General features: G+C 41.4%; 1 long non-coding RNA gene across 1 annotated transcript in view; it reads left to right on the top strand.

Moving 5' to 3' along the window:
* Positions 1-391, top strand: part of LOC143138366 (uncharacterized) — a 10,410-nt gene extending 10,019 nt beyond the window's left edge. The window contains exon 3 of the long non-coding RNA XR_012990176.1: positions 1-391. This exon is cut by the window's left edge and continues 353 nt beyond it. This is a non-coding gene — a long non-coding RNA (uncharacterized LOC143138366).
* Positions 392-22,012: the final 21,621 nt, after the last annotated feature.

Below are 22,012 nucleotides of genomic sequence, written 5' to 3'. Positions count from 1 at the left end.
ATTAGCACTATTTTGTAATTGTGCCACACTGACAAATTGCTGCTACTCTACTATTCAATGATTATTTTACCACACCAATGGTGTTCGATGAAATATACATCATGCACTCCGCGTGCAGACAGCAGTTGCAGGAATATGCTATCATCTTGAGCAATATCGTTATTTTTGCACTTAAACTTAACATTCCAGAATCACATCCAAAACGTATCCACGTTGAGTGACTACCATTGTTTTTCCACTTAAAAATGAGTTTCTTTAAATGATACTGATAATTGTAACTAGATACTTGTTTGAGTTTATTATATTTATTGACTGGGGCTTGAGTCCTTCTTTTTATTTGCTTTCCTATGTATCAGTGTACAATGCACAATAAAGCATATTTAAAGAAGTCTCACTGATTTCTTTAAGTTGTGTTCTATGTTCTGACCACTGACTGACTGCACCCTGTTTATGACCAACAAGGTTAAGGTTAAATTAACCTCAGGTAAGTTTTTTCATCCCATGTAATATAATGTGTTGGTGTTATGAAATATTGGTGCCACCCCTACAAAGGCCTGACTGATTGGCGGCACCTGTAAGCATGGACCCTATTACTGTAAGTACAGCTACAGTCAGTAAGTGTCTGCTCCAAGATTCGGCATGCCGTGTTTGACGGATCTGGATAGCGCCCTTGCGATGGCAACTTCAAGCTGGTGTTTCACAAAACCAAGTTGCGGCATTATTTGGAGTGAGCCCTAGTACCATCTCCAAACTGAAGGCCAAATCTGTCTTCTACAGTTTTTCAGTCAAGGTTTGCAGGACAATATGGCTGACAGCTCTCTGCCCAGACAATCCGGAACAGACTGCACCCAGCCAATCTCCGGTCTCATAGGGCAGCCAGGAGTCTTGCCATGACTGCCCTTCACCGTCAGGCCCATGTGCACTGGAACCTGAACATGTGGAGGAATGTTATGTTCAGTGATGTTTTCAGATTCTGGACTCATGGGATGTGATGCCGTCCCCCAGCAGTGTGTGAACAGGCTGGTGATTAGCTTGAGGAGAAGTTGCCAGGCTGTTGTGGCTGTGTGGTTTTTCCACATGCTACTGAGGCTTCTGTTTGTGAAATGAATTGTTAAATTGCCAATATGTCTTGTTTCTTCAAACGTCAATCATCCAATACACCAAATACCAAACGAGTCAATGGCAGAATACGCGGTTTGGCATTGGCAGAGAAGATTAGGCAAACATTTCATGGGTGCAACCTACATACTTAGCTCTGCTGCTCATCCCACAAGTGCATGTTCCTTACAAATGGGGCCTTTGAAAGGGAACTAAACAGGCTTTCCAACGGTATTAGATGTATTGCCAAAAAGAATGGTTGCCACAGAGAAATTATCTACCAAACACAAATGTCCTTACTTTTTGTGCTAAGTTTTATTTGTAGTTCTCTACAACCTCTTCCTCTTCACCTAAGATTGAGATGGCATCCAACTCAAGCCTGGCCTTCCTAACGTCCACCATGCATCATTTCCCATTTATTAATCTGGCAGACACTTTTATCCAAAACAAGATTTAAGCTACAGAGCTACATCAATAGAATAACATTTAAGCAGTGCAGAGGAGACCTTAACTAGGAATTACCACTGCATCTGTCAGTACTCGTACTAGAGGATAAGAGTGCCTACATTTTAAGGACTAGTCGAAGTATAGTAGGAAGAGACGTGGTAGAAGTGGAGGGAAGGGTAAGTGCATAGCCACATACAAGACAAGGTGGTTGCTCCTGCACCATGTCACAAAGCAGTCCACCAGTTGCCTGTACTCCTCACCATCACTGACACACCCCACAATTGCAGAATCATCTGAGAACCTCTGTAGGTGACATGACTCAGAGTTGTACTAGAAGTCTGAGGTGTACAGTGTGAAGTAGAAAGGAGACAGCATACTCCCCTGTAGTGCTCCTACGCCACTGACCACTTGACCAGACACACCCTTTCAGTTGCATAACCTATGTACTCAAAACTACATGAGGTTGTGGAGGTGTCTACCTGAATCTTCTCATGTAGCAGCATAGGCTGTATGGTGTTAAAACCACTTGAGAAATCAATGAACATGATCCTCACAGTGCTACTAGTCCTGCCCAGGTGAGAGTGTGTTCTGTGGAGCAGGTAGATTATGGCATCCTCAACACCCACCTCTGGGCAGTATGTGAACTGTAATGGATCCAAGTAGCTGGTCATATATGATCTCAAGAGGGCCAAGACCAATTTGTGCAATGTTAAGACAACCGGTTTATAGTATTGAGGGCAGATGGGGAAAGTATTTCTCGGGACAAGAACAAGGCAAGATGTCCTCTACAGCATAGCTACCCTCCCCTGGCTAAGGTTACAAAGGTGCTGTAGATTACTGCAGAGCTTCACCTGGCTCCTGGATACAAACAGGTGGAAGGGACATAATGCAGGCTCAGCATTTCCTGACTAGGGATTGTCCATGATGGAAGGGGGCAGTGATCTATAGCCACAACCACAGAGGTGGCTTGCAACACATGAAATATGTCATATGATATCTACCCCCCATATGAGTTTGTTATCATCCCCTGTATCAAAATAACTTGCCACACACCAACATTTCATAAAAAAAACCTTGTGTGACTCATCAAGGCCTGTTTGGCCAATATGGGTGTCTGAATGGTAGTTTCTAAGGATGTCTGGTGCATCACACTTGCCACAGCAGGTGGTGTCAGTGAAATGATTTGCCACCCAGCAGTGAAATTGCTTTATTTCAGCACAACATACATTTATGTATCAAGGTCAATTAAAAGGTGTGATTTCTTTAACCAGGGGATTCTTTCATACAGATAAAACACAGCAAAGGTGTTCAGCTTCCCTAATACATTCAGCACTACACAAAACGAACACATGGTAGCGTGAGCAAAGGTACCAAAAAAACAAAAAGATACACAGAAACAGGCGTGCTCAAAATAAAAGACATCTTTGGGTGTGAGTTCAAAGAAAGACATGAAAACATTTTTTTTAAAGCCATGTCTACAAACGGACACGTTTCGGCTCTAGGCCCATACACGTCTGTTGTAGACATGCTCCATTAAATATTTTTGCAAGAGCTAATACATACAAGTGTGGTTCTCAACTTTAACCAAATCATTTCACATGGCATAACAAATTATTGCAAGTATTGCATATTAATCTAGCTTTGCATTGGATGGATACACAAGACAATGACACCATACTGTATGTCCAATATTAGTGGATGGAGTCCTTCCTCTCTTTGTGTCCCTTAAGATAAGTATGTATTGATCAGTGTGTGTCTTCCTTGGAATAATCCAAAATCTATAGTGTTATTTACAAAAAAACAGGTTATCATGACAAAAATGTAGATCCACTGGCCAGCAGCACCTGTTGACCGCTGGTTGATTTGGGCAGAAACCTCTATGGTTGGCGGACCCTAAGGCAAACCCAAGCCATTGCCAGTGTAGTGGTCCCCCTCTGGCCAGACGGACAATCTGAAAACCCATCTGATCAGCAGAAAAGATCAATCCATCTGGTGTCAGTTAGAATGATGCATTGTTGAGCTGTCCGATCACAGGAACACAAGACCCATCTTGTCACAGAAGCAATGGGTAAACCAGTCTTGCAATGTAGAAGACTCTGTGTATCATGTGGTGTGGCTAGCCAGTGGTCCACTATGTCTTTCTGCTTTGTTGTTGAGCCAACAGCTGACAACCTGGAAATTAAGATATAAAACAGAGATAAAACATTTAAAAGTACCAAGAGAGACTACAATTTATTGACATGTTTGAATGAAGCTGAATACCATGGTTACTGATTATATAATATTATGTGGAGATAATCAGGGTGCACTGCGGGAGGTGTGTATTGTTTGGTCTTTGGCTAAAAAACATGAAGTATGACCTATGTCCCACCTTTCTCCACCGTTCTTCTTTGTAGTACAGTATGTACTGTAACCAGCCAATCAACAACCTAGCTCATAGCATAATAATGCATGCCTCATGTTGTGCATGGGCTCTGTAAAGGCCCTACTTCACAGAACGCATTCTGCCAACAAAATTATTGCCCTATCAAAGAACCTAAACTACACTACATACTCAAGCTACAAGACATGCTCATGTACACTATGTAATGTTAATGCTGGGCTGGACTGTAACTCACCTGTGGTGTGCTGGACACTAACTCACCTATTCTGGGGTGGATTCTAACTCACCTATGGTGTGGTTGACCCTATACTCATCTATGGTGGAGTGGAGTCTAACTATTCTATGCTGGGGTGAATTCTGTAATCACCTATGTTTGGGTTGACCATGTAACTTCTTCCAGGCCTCTGCATAGTACTCAGTAGCGTCTCTGCACAAGTGTTCACTTCCAGAGATGTAGCTCAAGTACTTCAGTACTTTACAGCAAGACTGGAGGAGGGATAAAACACACACAAAACCACATCACCAACCAAGCTGCCTTCCTAGGGTTTACATTAAGAGAAAGAGAACTGTGATGTAGGCCTACAAAAACAACATGGTAGAATTTTCATGTCAGTTTTCAAGTTGTAAAAATGTAACAGATTAACCAACAAGTCAATAAATATACTGTGCTGCTAATGTGAAAATGTGAGGCAGTACAAAACAGTGAAGAATGTAAGCTCCTTACCAAGGGCCAATGATGGAATATAGACCAAACAAAGTTTTGGCATGAGGAAGTTGGGGGTAGGAGGACAACACGTCTGACCTTACAGCATGTTTCTGAAAATAATAAATGCTCAGTTCAAATCAGTTCATAAACAGATAGACACACACACACACACCAGTGTTTCCCATACGTTGACTAATCGGTGGCGGGGAGCCACGAAATCAAAACCGGCCGCCACACATTAATGTTCTATGTTGTACCATTTAAATGAAAGATAAGATCAGATCCTTTCATTGAGCTGCGATTTTTACGCACGCAGCCTTTCCTTACCCCACCCTGCTCTCTCTAGTAATGAGCCCGCTACCCCTCCTCTGCATGTGGATTTAACAAAACATTAACGATTGTTGAAGGATTGTTGTTGCCCCCATCCCCCGTTGTCCAAGTCAGCTACCACCACAAATTCAATCCAATTCTGTGGGAAACACTGCACACATACACACACACACACACACACACACACACACAGATAGACACACACATACACAGATACACACACACACACACACACAGATAGATAGACATACATACACACACACACACAGACACACACACAAACACACACACAGCAAAGCAGGCTTCCTAGGGTTTAAATTAAGACAATGTTGGTAGGCCTACATGAGGCATGAGGCCTACAAAAACATAGTCTGGTGGACTCTAACTCACCTAAGGGGCGTGGATTCTGGACTCATCTACACACACACACACACACACACACACACAGATAGATAGATAGATCAAATCCATCCATAAACATATATGTTTGTGAGAAGTTATGACCAATGTTGGTAGGCCTACATGAGGTTTACAAAAACATGGTCTGGTGGACTCTAACTCACCTGAGGGGCGTGGATACTGGACTCATCTATGCTGAGGTTGACCTTGTAGCTGTACCGCCAGGCGCCTCTGCGTAGTACTCAGTAGGGTCTTTGTATGAGGGTTCACATTGAGAAATGTAGCTCAGGTACTCCAGTGCTTTACAGAAGGACTGAGAGAGGGATTACACACACACACACGCACACACACACACACACACACACACACACACACACACACACAGATAGATAGATAGATCAAATCCATCCATAAACATATATGTTTGTGAGAAGTTATGACCAATGTTGGTAGGCCTACATGAGGCCTACAAAAACATGGTCTGGTGGACTCCAACTCACCTGAGGGGCGTGGATTCTGGACTCATCTACTGTATGCTTAGGTTGACCTTGTAGCTGTACCGCCAGGTGCCTCTGCGTAGTACTCAGTAGGGTCTCTGTATGAGGGTTCACTTTGAGAAATGTAGCTCAGGTACTCCAGTGCTTTACAGAAGGACTGAGAGAGGGATAACACACACACACACACACACACACACACACACACGCATAGATAGATAGATAGATAGATAGATAGATTAAATCCATCCATAAACATATCTGTTTGTGAGAAGTTATGACTAATGTAAACTATGTGAGATGACAGCTGTTATTTTTCAGTTTGTCTAAAAAATTAGGTAAACATTCAAATACAAAATGTAACTCCATTATTTACAGTTCATATGCAGGAAAATACAGTAATCTACCTGGGACGTTGCACTTACTACTGCACTTTACTACAGAAATGCAATATTATGGACAGAGAAATGTAATTGTACTGGCTACACGAAGACCCTAAAATAATATGAAACTGGCCTGCAGCTGTACGTAATACTGTTAACCAATGCAAGGAATTTTAACATCTTTTATTGAAACACTCACACATATCACTGACATGTTCCTCCAAAGCACCTTCTGTCTTGGTTCAAGTCGCAAACAAGGTCTTTTTGATAGGGTGCATTGGCGAACTTGTTCTAAACTTAATGGCTTCGCCACCATAGCTTAATATATTGTCACTAAACTAACACGCGGAGCAGGCGGAACAAATATTTCTGGCAGGCGGACCGGAAGACTAGAGCAAAAGAGAGAACTTGTGTACCGAAGATGTACTTTCATTGGCTAACCGCCTAGCGTTAACCTCTCGACGCACCGCCGCGCCGCCTTCCCGAGATGCATAGCGGACGCGTTAACTACGCATTGCGCTCTCCATAGGAAATCAATGGGCTATGTGCTGCGCGGTGGCCTTTGCCGCGAATGCGTACCCAATGCGTCATGTTAAACGCCAGTGTGGGTTGCATTGTCCCTCTCGCACGATACAGGTGTTGAAAACAGCAACTCCTCTAAGCTGGCATTAGATGGGCATGTCACATATTATTGACTTTTTTGGTTAGGCTTACCAAGCGCACATTTATATTTGAATTAAGATTATGGATCATTTAAAATAAAAGCAAATTGCCCGCACTGTTACTGAAAGCGTCCGATATGTCGCTCTTAGAAAGGCCAAATCCGAATGCGTCCTGTGAAACGCATATGTGGGTTTTATTGAAGAAAGCCATGAGCGTCTCTCTCGCACGGTAAAGGTGTTGGAAACGGCCAATATACTCCTCTATGCGGGCAATAGATGGCACGGGCATGTCACCTGTTATTGTGTTTTTTTTTTGTTAGACCTACCAAGCACACGTCCATGTTTAAATTAAGGTTAGGCTACTGGATCATTTAAAACAAAACCAAATTGTCCGCACTGTTGCTGAAAGCGTTGGATATGTCGCTCTTGTATTGCAATTTGGCCAAATCCAAATGCGTCCTGTGAAACGCCTGTGGGTTGCATTGAAGAAAGCCATGAGCGTCTCTCTCGCACGATAAGGGTTTTGAAAATGACCAATCAAATCCTCAATGCAGGCAATAGATGGCATGGGCATGTCACATATTATTGTGTTTTTTGGCCAAGCCTAACAAGCACACATTCATGTTTAAATTAAGGTTACTGGATCATTTGAAACAAAAGCAAATTGTCCGCGCTTTTACTGAAAGCGTAAGATATGTCGCCCTTAGATTGAAGGCCAAATCCGAAAGCGTCCTGTGAAACGTGGGTTGCATTGGAGAAAGCCATCTCTCTCTCACACGGTAAAGGTATTGAAAACGGCCAATATACTCCTCTATGCGGGCAATAGATGGCACGGGCATTTCACCTGTTATTGTGTTTTTTTTTGTTAGACCTACCAAGCACACGTCCAGGTTTAAATTAAGGTTAGGCTACTGGATAATTTAAAACAAAACCAAATTGTCCGCACTGTTGCTGAAAGCGTCGGATATGTCGCCCTTGTATTGCAATTTGGCCAAATCTGAATGCGTCCTGTGAAACGCCCGTGGGTTGCATCGGAGAAAGCCATGAGCGTCTCTCTCGCACAAAAAAGGTGTTAAAACGGCCAATAAACTCCTATATCAAAAACGATTAATGACCTCCTGTTTTAGCCAATCATCATGGAGGAAACATAACTCATTGTTGCTCAAACCCTACGTCTGTGCAGTCGTTCAACATTGTGGTGAATTAATGACGAGTGAAGCCCAGAGCGTCTAATAACATCGCGGGTGGTTTTACGCTGAAGTTGGTTGAAAGCCATGAGCGTGCACCTACACGCGAAAGGGTGCTATATGCGTGGATAGAAAACGCCGAAGGACGTGACAAAACGGCCTTATATGACGCCCTGAGATGAGAACGGGTTGGTATGTAGATAACATGCTCCTACCTTGCACTACCACACCTAGCATGTGAATATTTCATCTCACACTGTTGTTTTGATTAAAGAAGGTAGGCATGACAGATTAAAACGTTTTTTCTTTGATGATGTGTACATATCGAAAATGAACATACAAATATAATATACTCCACAATGACACTGCCAGAGCCCCAGCCCTCAGGTCCTTTAGTTAGTATAACAACACAGAGCCCCAGCCCTCAGGGCCTTTAGTTAGTATAACAACACAGAGCCCCAGCCCTCAGGTCCTTTAGTTAGTATAACAACACAGAGCCCCAGCCCTCAGGGCCTTTAGTTAGTATAACAACACAGAGCCCCAGCCCTCAGGGCCTTTAGTTAGTATAACAACACAGAGCCCCAGCCCTCAGGTCCTTTAGTTAGTATAACAACACAGAGCCCCAGCCCTCAGGTCCTTTAGTTAGTATAACAACACAGAGCCCCAGCCCTCAGGTCCTTTAGTTAGTATAACAACACCCCCCCCCGCCCTCAGGTCCTTTACAGAGCAACAATATTATTTATATATTATTTATACAATATACTTTATATATTATTCATATTTTTAGATTTATGTTTATATTCTTCATGGTAATTAAACAATACTGAATGAAATCAGTTTTAAATAATTCAAATATGAATTCAAATTACTTTCAAACATACAGTGCATACGGAAAGTATTCACAGCGCTACACTTTATCCACATTTTGTTATGTTTCAGGCTCATCTTAAAATGGATTCAATAAATTATTTATTTTTTCTAATCAATATACAGTACACACAATACTCCAACACCATAGCCTGGAAATCCAGACCGTTGGAATCTAGAATGATTAACACTTTGACTTGCTTTTGTTAATGTAAAGCACATTGAATGACCTCTGTGTATGAAATGCGCTATATAAATAAACTTGACTTGACTTGACTTGGGTGAGCCTGGTGGTAGCACAGCCTCTATCGCCCCCTAGTGGTAATTAGTATGTGGTGTTTTTATATTTGTAATGTGCTTTCATAGCCAGAAGTGATGACAGTTGGGGAAACTGTTGGGGAATTGTGAGAGTAGAATCAAAATGAACATTCTCAGGCTGGAGGTCTTCCATGGTCCCCACCATTATGAGCAGGCAGCATGGGTGCAATGCAGCAAAGGCTCTGTTATCGTGTGTGTGTGAGTGTAAGTGTGTGTGAGAGAGAGATGGGAAGACGGAGTTCACGCAGAGGTATGTGAGTGAGATGTGTGTGTGTGCACTGGCGCCTTAATGCAGGGCTTACCTGGGCTTCAGCCCAGGGGCCTCGACCAATGAGGGGCCTCCAAATATAAACATACTCTGGAGCTAGCCTAATTGAGCACATCGCACTGCTCTACAATGACATCCATGCAGAGCCCCCCTTTGTCTTCTCTTTCTAAAGTGTAACAACATGTAACAAAACTTAATAAATTCCAACGGGTGTGTAGAGGAGCTAGAGGAGAGGCTGAAACTGACTGACAAACTTACAAACTCTGGAGATAACGTGGGTAGGATTGAAGCAACGATAAACGAAGGACGTGGATTCCTGACGTGATTAAGGAGGGCTTTCTGTTCCTGTTTATGTAAAGGTTTTATATACACTGTAAAAAAGATTTACATGAAAAAAACATGGACATCGGTTGCACAAGTTACTATCATGTTTTCTAAAAATAATTTATTCATGTCAGTTAAACATAATTCTGCTCTGCAGAACAAACATGATTCTTTCATGTAAATCTACATCGGTTGCACAAGTTAATATCATGTATTCTGAAAAGAATTTATTCATGTCAGTTAAACATAGGCCTAATTCTGCTTTGCAGAACAAACATGATTCTTTTATGTAAATCTACCGTATTTATTTTATGTTTAGTATATATTACTTAATGATAAACCAACATGATTTAATTATTATTTTATAATTATGTTTTTACATGATCAAGCATTACCAAATCAACTAAATTAGCATTTTTAGAAGAATGCAAGGGATGGTCAGAGTTTCAATAAGTTTTTTTTTTATTATTATTCTCAAAATGCAAACATTTGAAAACATTCAATATAGCCAAGCTACACAGCAACAGCTTTGAGAGGCTCTGAAATTAGGTGGTACAAAGACTCGAGTATAAGAGTTATGAATGTAAAGTTGTACAAAAATACAAGTAGTATTTTTACATAACGTTTGCCCAGGCATAATGTAAAAATCCACTATGCGGTTGCAACACCCTACCCTGCTCTCCCATCCCAATTTTCAATAAACCCTGTGAAACCATAGGCCTGCCTCATGTCAACACATTGAGAACTACTACACTACTAGTAGTATTAAACTAGTACACTAGTAGTAGTATTAAACTAGTTCACAAATGGTAGCATAAAACAAAAAGCTACTCTAAAATGCTCATAGCCCAACTAACAGGGCTGTCAAACCTAACTGATTTATTGTGCCTGTTCTAGTATGAAGCCTCAACTTCTCAACAAGTTTAGTTTTTAAGTTTTTAAAAGTTTTTAAATCTCAAAAAAAAAAAAAAAACATTTTGCCAAGTGGAGTATGAAGTATGTAACATAAAAACAAAAGGAGGCAATAATGGTCCATTGTAACAGTCTGTTTCGAGAACTTGAACTACCTTACCCTTGCTAAAAAAAATAAAATAAATAAATAAATAAATAAACAAAAACATTAAGCATAAAAACAAGAGGCAGTAATGGTCCGTTGTAACAGCTCATTCACAGAGTCTGTTTTTGAGAACTTGAGCTTTGTTGGACAGCACGGTGCCTTCAAGGTCCATTACAATCTTCTGGAGCACTTCAAAAGTGTACTTCAGATCTGAGGGATAGTTGAGATTTATTGCGTACATCAATCCAAACAACATGGCCACAGCTGATGCCACGCTGTCGAGATCCTGGAGCACCTGCTGGCCTGGTGGCATCACTTTTCACAATGTAGATTCCAACTGTCGTGTCCTGTATGACTTCTTAGATGCAGATTTCATCTTCTGCCTGCAGAGTGCACAGTCAAAAGAAACAGAGTAAGATCAAAGAACAGAGCAATGTTTCTTGTTTTTTTTGGAAAGAGGGGGGTAGTGTGCAATGTATAGGAAAGCAGCAAGTCTGGAGAAGACTGCGAGTGCAAGTGTGTGTGTGTAGTGTATGTCAGGGTTGTGTCTAGGTGGACGGTGGAGTGGAATGCAATGTGTGGAAAACAGTACATTATGCCCGGTCCATGGGGGTAGTGTATGGAGATGTATGGAGTAGGGTGTGCAGTAAAGTGTAGAAAGTTCTGTAAGTCAGGCCTGTGTGTCATGGGGTGACAAGTGTGTAGAGCAGGGGTGAGCAAACGTTTAGTTCTCAATGATTTTCTGCCAGCTCTGCTCTGCTATGGCTATTGCTGTACCTATTGCTGATTTCCTTTTAAAAGTTTCTTATAAGGAGATATCAATTATCAACAATGACAAGCCAGCTGGAATCTGCCACTGTCTCTCCCTCTCGTGAGCGCAGACGCGTTACCAATTAAATGGAGTAGCATAACGTTCACGTTAGATCTGCTGCAATGGAGATAACTAATAGTAGGCATCATCTATCATCTCTATGTAACATGATGTTTTGACATTGACATTGTAAACATTCTCAAAGAAGAGTGAAAAGCAGTTTGCAGTAAAGCTAACCAATGTCGTCTATCGCAGGAAAAAAAATAGCGAGCAGCCTGATAACCAAATTAAATGCTCGGCGGGCCAGATTAAAGTGCTTGGCGGGCCGTAGTGTATGTACTCACCACAAACTCCCTAACTAGATATACTGGGTCCTCGTTGAGGTACACGCACAGACCCCTGATAATGCATTCCCGCCCTGCATCAACATCATCTTCCTAAATCAAAGAGGGAAAGAAAAAGATTTACTCAATGTGAACACCACTGATCAGTACATTCTCAAATCTCAGACAAGATGAAAGCATAACGGTTCCAACCACCAGTTGTCATCAGCAGAGGCATGAAAACATGATCAACTTCAACTGCGGCAATGCAACATTTAGCAATGATATTCAAGATTCAATAAACTTTGTCAAAAAGCTGTTGCGTTGGAGTGCTGCCTGGAACAATTTGCCTTTGTTGTTGAGATGGTGCTCTTAGGTTGAGGGCCTGATCAAATGTAAAACTTAGAAGATACGATGAGTGCCTAGGTATCTTCTAAGTTTTGCAAGCTTTGTTGTCACATTATTTCATATAGAGGCGAAATTTAGTACTCAGGTCCCAGTTGATTAAACAAAGCAGCCCCGCCCCCCAAAAATAAATAAAACATAGTAAAAACAATTAAATAATATAGCCGCAAGCGGCAATGGCGGGCCCGAGCACCTGCGGGCCGCAACCCGTGACATGTCAGAATCCAACAAAGCACCGACGTGGTGCATTTGTGAAATGTACATATTTGATGCGTGTGCTATTTGTTTTTGTATTTAATTTTCTGCCACATGTACTTGCTTGGCCAGGTGGGGGCGTAATGCAAGGCAGGCCCATTGGGTGTCATCATAATAATAATAAATATTAACGTGAGAAATTTCAGACCATTCATTTTAAGGAAAGAACATTTCTGATACACTTTTTGGTTGGCCAGATGGTGGCGCTATGTTAGGCATGGAAATTACACATGTGAATATCATCACAATAATGATATCCACATGTTTTGTAAACTTTCAGATCAATCACTTAAGGCAGTGATCCTCACTGGTTGTTTTCACAAGAGCCACATTGGCAGTGCAAAATCAAAAGGAGAGCCACTTTTACAACAACATACTAAGTCACCTTTGCAAATGTGCATTTCTACATATAAATTGGACATCCCACAAAAAAGAAATAACAGCCAGTACTGGGTACCGCTACACCTGCTGTTTCTCTGCTCATCCCTCTCCGGTGTCTTCCTGCTGATTTGTGTTCACTGTGTGAGTTTGACAATACCCCCTTTAGGAAGCACCATTAAGGCTTAATAACTTCCTTTCACCTTCATTTTTGGGTGAAGGGAGAAGTATAATTCAGATGTTTGCGTTTTTGTAGTGCAGTATTGTATATTTATGAAGCACATTTGAAAAAAAATATTGGCTGTGTTACCACATACAGTGGGTCCCATTTAGAAGTGGTCACTTCATTCGCGCAGCTGCGTGAAATGTATTACAACTTATCGCCACGAGGTGGCAGTTTAAGTCCGCTGTAGCATTGCCGGTAAACAGGGCAGCGGATTGCATTCAAAGGCGTTGCAAGTGGCAGTGAGATACTGTAAGCAGAACGAAACTAAAGATCACCTCGTTGAAGTCATACAGTAGACTAGGCTAAATCAGAGCCTAGCCTACCTTTGTTTTTATCAACCTGGGGCCAGAGATGATGGCCTTTGGCGAACAGTTTAGGCCTACTCAAAATGAGTAAAACCAACTTGGGCGAAATCTCGCCAAAGCTGCATGCGAGCCACCAGTTATAGCTTGACGAGCCGCATGTGGCTCGCGAGCCGCGCAATGAGTAACACTGACTTAAGGCATTGTCCATTTTCTGGCACATTTCCTGCTTGACCAGGTGGTGGCGCTATGCCAGGCAGGCCCATTGGGTGTCTGGATCTCATCATAATTATAATATCTATTAACATGAGAAGTTTCAGACCATTTATTCAAAGCATAAATCATTTCTGGCACATTTCCTGCTTGGCCAGATGGTGGCGCTATGCTAGGCCTGTGAATTACGAATGTGAATATCATCACAATAATGATATCTGATATTTTATCAAGTTTCAGATCAATCACTTAAGGCATTGTCCATTTCTGGCACATTTCCTGCTTGGCCAGGTGGTGCCGCTATGTCAGGCAGGCCCATTGAGTGTCTGGATATCATCATAATCATGATATCTATTAACCTGAGAAGTTTCAGACCATTCATTCAATGCACTGTGATTTATGACACATTTCCTGTTTATGTGGTGAGATATTAAAATCATATCAAATATATAACTTATCAAAAATCCCTTCACAATTTAACATCAGCGACATCTTGGCATAATGTTTGCCAAATTTCAAATGAATCTGACAAACCGTCTAGGAGGAGTATGTTCAAATTGATCATATGACATCAGTATAATTGTCATTCTTTCTGTTGCCAGTTGGTGGCGCTATGCCAAACATGCATTATGGGCATGTGAATATTATCATTAACATGGTCTTCAATGACCTGTGAAATTTAAAACATTTCAAGCCATGCATGGTGAATTATGACAAATTTATTGTTTAAGTGGAAGGGTATTAAAATTAATAATTTTGCCATTTCGTCAAATTACAACATATCAAAAAAAAGCTCCACAATTTATAATCAGGAACATCTCGGCGTCATGTATACCAACTTTGACATGAATCGGATCAACCGTCAAATGTTAAAATTGATCATGTCCACAACGCACAAAATCTCAATTACCTCACTTCCTGTGGGCGTGGCTAATGGCATGTTAACACAAAAGTTTTTTTTTTTAGAGTTACATACACCCACCAAATTTTGTGTGTGTATCTAAAACTATATGCCAACCACAAGTCACAGTGGCATAAGGGGGCGATATGGAGTTCCTGGGCAACGCCCGGTGCCAAGCTTTTATCCCTGTCTATTCACTGTATCACTTGATGTGTGTGCCAAATTCCATGCGTTTTCACCCATGTGAAGAACCTCTTTTAGCATCATGATTCATCACATATTTCATCACATATAAGTCTGCACAAAATCCCAAATACCTCACTTCCTGTTGGGCGTGGCTAATGCATTATACATACGAAAGTCGTTCATCTTGGGTTCAGTCTCTGGGCTATACCCGGGGCCAAGCTTTTTTACCTAGCTGCTTTGTGTGACACCTGATGTGTGTGCCAAATTTCAAGACTTTTCGATTATGTTAACCACCTCAAAATATTTGGCAACCACGGGATCAGTCACCTAAGGGGGCGCTAGCGAGTCCCTGGGCCACGCCCGGGGTCAAGCTCTTGTACCTAACTGCGATGCATGACACCTGACGTGTGTGCCAAATTTCAAGAGGTTTCGACCATGTTAACCACCTCAAAAACAGGAAAGCAAAAAAGTGGAATAACAATAATAAATATAGCCGCAAGCGGCAATGGCGGGCCCGAGCACCTGCGGGCCGCAACCCGTGACATGTCAGAATCCAACAAAGCACCGACGTGGTGAGTTTCTGAAATGTACATATTTGATGCGTGTGCTATTTATTTTTGCATTTTATTTTCTGCCACATTTACTCGCTTGGCCAGGTGGGGGCTTAATGCAAGGCAGGCCCATTGGGTGTCATCATATTCATAATATATATTAACCTGAGAAATTTCAGACCATTCATTTTAAGCAAAGAACATTTCTGATACACTTTTTGGTTGACCAGATGGTGGCGCTATGTTAGTCATGAAAATTACACATGTGAATATCATCACAATAATGATATCCAAAATGTTTGTAAACTTTCAGATCAATCACTTAAGGCATTGTCTATTTCTGGCACATTTCCTGCTTGACCAGGTGGTGGCGCTATGCCAGGCAGGCCCATTGGGTGTCTGGATATCATCATAATCATAATATCTATTAACCTGAGAAGTTTCAGACCATTTATTCAATGCATAGAGCATTTCTGGCACATTTCCTGCTTGGCCAGATGGTGGCGCTATGCTAGGCCTGTGAATTACGCATGTGAATATCATCACAATAATGATATCCAATATTTTATAAAGTTTCAGATCAATCACTTAAGGCATTTTCCATTTCTGGCACATTTCCTGCTTGGCCAGGTGGTGGCGCTATGCCAGGCAGGCCCATTGGGTGTCTGGATATCATCATAATCATGATATCTATTAACCTGAGAAGTTTCAGACCATTCATTCAATGCACTGTGATTTATGACACATTTCCTGTTTATGTGGTGAGATATTAAAATCATATCAAATATATTACAACATTCAAAAATACCTTCACAATTTAACATCAGCGACATCTTGGCATAATGTTTGCCAAATTTCAAATGAATCTGGCAAACCGTCTAGGAGGAGTATGTTCAAATTGATCATGTGACATCAGTATAATTGTCATTCTTTCTGTTGCCAGTTGGTGGCGCTATGCCAAACATGCATTATGGGCATGTGAATATTATCATTAACATGGTCTTTAATGACCTGTGAAATTTAAAACATTTCAAGCCATGCATGGTGAATTATGACACATTTATTGTTCATGTGGAATGGTATTAAAATTAATAATTTCGCCATTTCGTCAAATTACAACATATCAAAAAAAGGCTTCACAATTTATAATCAGGAACATCTCGGCGTCATGTATACCAACTTTGACATGAATCGGATCAACCGTCTAGGAGGAGTATGTTAAAATTGATCATGCCCACAACGCACAAAATCTCAATTACCTCACTTCCTGTGGGCGTGGCTAATGGCATGTTAATACAAAAGTTGATTGTTTTTGGGAGTTACACACACCCATCAAATTTGGTGTGTGTATCTAAAACTATATGCCAACCACAAGTCACTGTGACGTAAGGGGGCGCTATGGAGTTCCTGGGCAACGCCCGGTGCCAAGCTTTTATCCCTGTCTATTCACTGTACCACTTGATGTGTGTGCTAAATTTCATGCGTTTTCGATTATGTTAACCACCTCTAAATATTTGCCAACCACGGGATCAGTCACCTAAGGGGGCGCTAGCGAGTCCCTGGGCCACGCCCGGGGTCAAGCTCTTGTACCTAACTGCGATGCATGATACCTGACGTGTGTGCCAAATTTCAATAGGTTTCGACCATGTTAACCACCTCAAAAACAGGAAAGCAAAAAAGTGGAATAACAATAATAAATATAGCCGCAAGCGGCAATGGCGGGCCCGAGCACCTGCGGGCCACAACCCGTGACATGTCGGAATCCAACAAAGCACCGACGTGGTGCATTTGTGAAATGTACATATATTTGATGCGTGTGCTATTTGTTTTTGTATTTTATTTTCTGCCACATGTACTTGCTTGGCCAGGTGGGGGCGCAATGCAAGGCTGGCCCATTGGGTGTCATCATAATCATAATATATATTACCTGAGAAATTTCAGCCCATTCATTTTAAGCAAATAACATTTCTGATACACTTTTTGGTTGGCCAGATGGTGGCGCTATGTTAGACATTGAAATTAGACATGTGAATATCATCACAATAATGATATCCAAAATTTGTGTAAACTTTCAGATCAATCACATTGTCCATTTCTGGCACATTTCCTGCTTGACCTGGTGGTGGCGCTATGCCAGACTATTCATTTTAAGCAAAGAACATTTCTGATGCACTTTTTGGTTGGCCAGATGGTGGCGCTATGTTAAGCATGAAAATTACATTTGCTTAACTGTGATTATCATCACAATAAAGATATTCAAAATGTTTGTAAATTTTCAGATCGATCACTTAAGGCATTGTCCATTTCTGGCACATTTCCTGCTTGACCTGGTGGTGGCGCTATGCCAGGCAGGCCCATAGGGTCTCTGGATATCATCATAATTATAATATCTATTAACCTGAGAAGTTTCAGACCATTCATTCAAAGCATAAAGCATTTATGGCATATTTCCTGTTTGGCCAGATGGTGGCGCTATGCTAGGCATGTGAATTATATGTGTGAATATCATCACAATAATGATATCCAATATTTTATAAAGTTTCAGATCAATCACTTAAGGCATTGTCCATTTCTGGCACATTTCCTACTTGGCCAGGTGGTGGCGCTATGCCAAGCAGGCCCATTGGGTGTCAGAATATCATCATAATCATAATATCTATTAACCTGAGAAGTTTCAGACCATTCATTCAATGCACTGTGACTTTATGACACATTTCCTGTTTATAGGGTGAGATATTAAAATCATGACATATTACAACATATCAAAAATCCGTTCGCAATTTAACATCAGCAACATCTTGGCATTATATTTGCCAAATTTCACATGAATCTGACAAATTGTCTAGGAGGAGTATGTTAAAATTGACCATGTGACATCAGTGTAATTGCCATTCTTTCTGTTGCCAGGTGGTGGCGCTATGCAAAATATGCATTATGGGCATGTGAATATCATCACTCCCATGGTATTCAAAGACCTGTGAAATGTAAAACATTTCAAGCCATGCATGGTGAATTATGACACATTTATTGTTTATGTGGAAGGGTATTAAAATTAATAATTTCGCCATTGCGTCAAATTACAACATATAAAAAAAAAGCTTCACAATTTATAATCAGGAACATCTCAGCGTCATGTATACCAACTTTGACATGAATCGGATCAACCGTCTAGGAGGAGTACGTTAAAATTGATCATGTCCACAACGCACAAAATCTCAATTACCTCACTTCCTGTGGGCGTGGCTAATGGCATGTTAATACAAAAGTTGATTGTTTTTGGGAGTTACATACACCCACCAAATTTGGTGTGTGTATCTAAAACTATATGCCAACCACAAGTCACAGTGACATAAGGGGCGCTATGGAGTTCCTGGGCAACGCCCGGTGCCAAGGCTTTTCCCCTGTGTATTCACGGTACCTCTTGACGTGTGTGCCAAATTTCATGCGTTTTCAGCGATGGGAAGCACCTCTTTTGGCATCACAATTCATCACATTTTAGTCCGCACAAAATCCCAAATACCTCACTTCCTGTTGGGCGTGGCTAATGCATTGTACATACAAAAGTTGTTCATCTTGGGGAGATACACACACTTGCCAAATTTGGTGTGTCTCGCTGAAAGTATGTGCCAACCACTGCATCAATCACCTAAGGGGGCGCTACTGAGTCCCTGGGCCACGCCCCGGGGCCAAGCCTTTATGCCTGTGTAGCCATTGTAATACCAGATGTGTGTGCCAAATTCCAAGACTTTTCATCCATGCTAACCACCTCAAAAATAGCAAAAAGGTGAACAAATAATAATAATAATAATAATAATAATAATAATAATCCTTTCAAAAACAATAGGGCTTCGCACCTCTCGGTGCGCAAGGCCGTCCCGGCCTCGCGCACCATCGGTGCTCGGGCCCTAAATATAGCCGCAAGCGGCAATGGCGGGCCCGAGCACCTGCGGGCCGCAACCCGTTACATGTCGGAATCCAACAAAGCACCGACGTGGTGCGTTTGTGAAATGTACATATTTCATGCGTGTGCTATTTCCTTTTGTATTTTATTTTCTGCCACATTTACTCGCTTGGCCAGGTGGGGGCGTAATGCAAGGCAGGCCCAATGAGTGTCATCATAATCATAATATATATTAACCTGAGAAATTTCAGACCATTCGTTTTAAGCAAAGAACATTTCTGATACACTTTTTGGTTGGCCAGATGGTGGCGCTATGTTAGGCATTGAAATGACACATGTGAATATCATGACAATAATGATATCCAAAATGTTTGAAAACTTTCAGATCAATCACTTAAGGCATTGTCCATTTCTGGCACATTTCCTGCTTGACCAAGTGGTGGCGCTATGCCAGGCAGGCCCATTGGGTGTCTGGATATAATCTTAATCATAATATCAATTAACCTGAGAAGTTTTAGACCATTCATTCAAAGCATAGAGCATTTCTGGCATATTTCCTGTTTGGCCAGATGGTGGCGCTATGCTAGGCATGTGAATTATATGTGTGAATATCATCACAATAATGATATCCGATATTTTATAAAGTTTCAGATCAATCACTTAAAGCATTGTCCATTTCTGGCACATTTCCTACTTGGCCAGGTGGTGGCGCTATGCCAGGCAGGCCCATTGGGTGTCTGGATATCATCATAATCATAATATCTATTAACCTGAAAAGTTTCAGACCATTTATTCAAAGCATAGAGCATTTCTGGCACATTTCCTGCTTGGCCAGAAGGTGGCGCTATGCTAGGCCTGTGAATTACGCACGTGAATATCATCACAATAATGATATCCAATATTTTATAAAGTTTCAGATCAATCACTTAAGGCATTGTCCATTTCTGGCACATTTCCTGCTTGGCCAGGTGGTGGCGCTATGCCAGGCAGGCCCATTGGGTGTCTGGATATCATCATAATCATGATATCTATTAACCTGAGAAGTTTCAGACCATTCATTCAATGCACTGTGATTTATGACACATTTCCTGTTTATGTGGTGAGATATTAAAATCATATCAAATATATTACAACATTCCAAAATCCATTCACAATTTAACATCAGCGACATCTTGGCATAATGTTTGCCAAATTTCAAATGAATCTGACAAACCGTCTAGGAGGAGTATGTTAAAATTGATCATCTGAAGTCAGTGTAATTGTCATTCTTTCTGTTGCCAGTTGGTGGCGCTATAGCAAACATGCGTTATGGGCATGTGAATATTATCATTAACATGGTATTCAATGACCTGTTAAATTTTAAACATTTCAAGCCATGCACGATGAATTATGACACATTTACTGTTTGAGTGGAAGGGTATTAAAATTAATAATTTCGCCATTTCGTCAAATTACAACATATCAAAAAAAAACTTCACAATTTATAATCAGGAACATCTCGGCATCATGTATACCAACTTTGACATGAATCGGATCAACCGTCTAGGAGGAGTACGTTAAAATTGATCATGTCCATAACGCACAAAATCTCAATTACCTCACTTCCTGTGGGCGTGGCTAATGGCATGTTAATACAAAAGTTGTTTGTTGTTGGGAGTTACATACACCCACCAAATTTGGTGTGTGTATCTAAAACTATATGCCAACCACAAGTCACTGTGACGTAAGGGGGCGCTATGGAGTTCCTGGGCAACGCCCGGTGCCAAGCTTTTATCCCTGTCTATTCACTGTACCACTTGATGTGTGTGTTAAATTTCATGCGTTTTCGACTATGTTAACCACCTCAAAATATTTGCCAACCACGAGATCAGTCACCTAAGGAGGCGCTAGCGAGTCCCTGGGCCACGCCCGGGGTCAAGCTCTTGTACCTAACTGCGATGCATGACACCTGACGTGTGTGCCAAATTTCAAGAGGTTTCGACCATGTTAACCACGTCAAAAACAGGAAAGGAAAAAAGTGAAAGGAAAAAAGTGAAATAACAATAATAATAATAATAATAATAATAATCCTTACAAAAACAATAGGGCCTTGCGCCCTTCGGGTGCTCGGGCCCTAATAATAATAATCCTTACAAAAACAACAGGGCCTTGCGCCCTTTCGGTGCTCGGGCCCTAAATATAGCCGCAAGCGGCAATGGCGGGCCCGAGCACCTGCGGGCCGCAACCCGTGACATGTCGGAATCCAACAAAGCACTGACGTGGTGCGTTTGTGAAACGTACATATTTGATGCGTGTGCTAGTTGTTTTTGTATTTTATTTTCTGCCACATTTACTCGCTTGGCCAGGTGGGGGCGTAATGCAAGGCAGGCCCATTGGGTGTCATCATAATCATAATATATATTAACCTGAGAAATTTCATACCATTAATTTTAAGCAAAGAACATTTCTGATACACTTTTTGGTTGGCCAGATGGTGGCGCTATGTTAGGAATGAAAATTACACATGTGAATATCATCACAATAATGATATCCAAAATGTTTGTAAACATTCAGATCAATCACTTAAGGCATTGTCCATTTCTGACACATTTACTGCTTGACCAGGTGGTGGCGCTATGCCAGGCAGGCCCATTGGGT

The sequence above is a fragment of the Alosa pseudoharengus genome, unplaced genomic scaffold, assembly GCF_046254945.1.
Source record: "Alosa pseudoharengus isolate Yale_2024_CS ecotype anadromous, Long Island Sound unplaced genomic scaffold, YU_APseudo_1.1 YU_APseudo_1.1_scf_21, whole genome shotgun sequence".
NCBI classification, from domain to species: domain Eukaryota; kingdom Metazoa; phylum Chordata; class Actinopteri; order Clupeiformes; family Clupeidae; genus Alosa; species Alosa pseudoharengus.
Note: the sequence above shows the minus strand (reverse complement) of the source record. Positions and strands in the feature narration are given on the sequence as shown.